Genomic DNA, 1,667 nt, shown 5'->3' with positions numbered 1-1,667 from the left:
TGCATTTTTTATGCCGTTGTTCTTTTTTGTTCTTTGACCTTTTGTAAAATTCATATCTATTCCTTTGATTGAAAACAGTCTGATCAGGATGGAGACCAATTTCCATGAAGGAGAACACGGAGTAACTGAAAGCATCACACATGCCCCAGAAGACTCGTTCTGATGCAGGTATGCTGTGGAGGTAGCGGTCGCCAGTCAATAATGACGGATGCAAAATAAAAACGTGAAATATAGAATAGGGATGAAATGCTAATTATATACCGTTGCGTTGAGATATATTACGTCTAATTCCTTCCCATGACAGTTATACATGTTTGAGAATCAGGCATTTGAATTAGCAGAACATCCATTTGGCATTGATGTGTTGGGAACACAGTTTTTCTGACATGTGGTTCAATATTTTGAACACCGCAGGGATTAAGATGCGTTTAATTCCAAAATAAGGCAACAGAAAACACATCATCACCTGCCCATCATCCAGCTACCTTTATGCAAATGAGATGAACGTGTATGTTATCCAGTGCAGAAGCACTTTGCTCAACCCTTCACACGGCGGGTCTTCCTTTGAGGGGTCGTGTACTCCAGTCTTTGGTTTGTCTGAAGAGTGAAGAAATGAATGATGGATGATGAATGCTTCACGGAGGCTTGTTTTCAAGAGCATCCATCTGGGGATGAATTCATTGTGCCAGAGATCTAGTATTTCAATCTGCCGGTCAAATGTGGCTTTTCAGTGAATAATGCGATTCCATGTGAAGATATTAAAATATGTGACCTCTTTGGACCCATCGGAGATATTTCTGAATTCATCGTTTCACAGATTTTTTTGGGGGAATCCCCTGCGTGAGGTATACTTTGTGGCATCTTGGTGGAATGACTGAGTGAATAAAAGCGGATGATTCCATCGTCTGCAGTCGGTCACGGCCGCGGCTGAGCAGGAGTCAAACTGAGGGGATTGCCCGCTGTGATGTTAACAGGTGAGTTATGAACGCCTCCGTGAAGAGAAGGAGAACCTCTGGAGACCTGCAGCTTCACCCTGAACAGCTCAAGCATCCACTGGGACCAGCCTGAGAGAGAGAGAGAGAGAGGGAGAGAGAGAAAGAGAGAGAGAAAGAGAGAGATGGCCATGTGTCTTTGGTTCCAAGCTCCTTACCTATATATCTAATTTGTGGCTAAAGGGGAACTCCATCAATTTTGAGTTGCCAATGAACAGGAAGTGACGATATTTGGATTGTAAAGGAGTGACTGGTGTTAACCTGTCAATCACTTTGAAGCCCCGCCCTAAAGCATCCCCTGCTTTATGGTCTGTTTGACTCTAAATGACCATCATTTACTAAATGAACATCATGCTGTATTGAAGAAGACTTGAAACTAGAGTTTGAGACAAACTCATGTTTACAATGTTTACTGAGGGAATACATCAAGAGAAGTAGAGTCATTTAAATAGACTTCTATACAACCAGAGGAGTCGCCCCCTGGTGGTCAGGAGAGAGAATGCATCTTTAACACATGAAGCATAGTCTTCTATACAACCAGAGGAGTTGCCCCCTGGTGGTCAGGAGAGAGAATGCAGCTTTAACACTTGAAGCATGCACTTCTATACAACCAGAGGAGTCGCCCCTGGTGGTCAGGAGAGAGAATGCAGCTTTAACACATGAAGCATAGACGTA

The sequence above is a fragment of the Taurulus bubalis genome, assembly GCF_910589615.1.
Source record: "Taurulus bubalis genome assembly, chromosome: 14".
NCBI classification, from domain to species: domain Eukaryota; kingdom Metazoa; phylum Chordata; class Actinopteri; order Perciformes; family Cottidae; genus Taurulus; species Taurulus bubalis.
Note: the sequence above shows the minus strand (reverse complement) of the source record.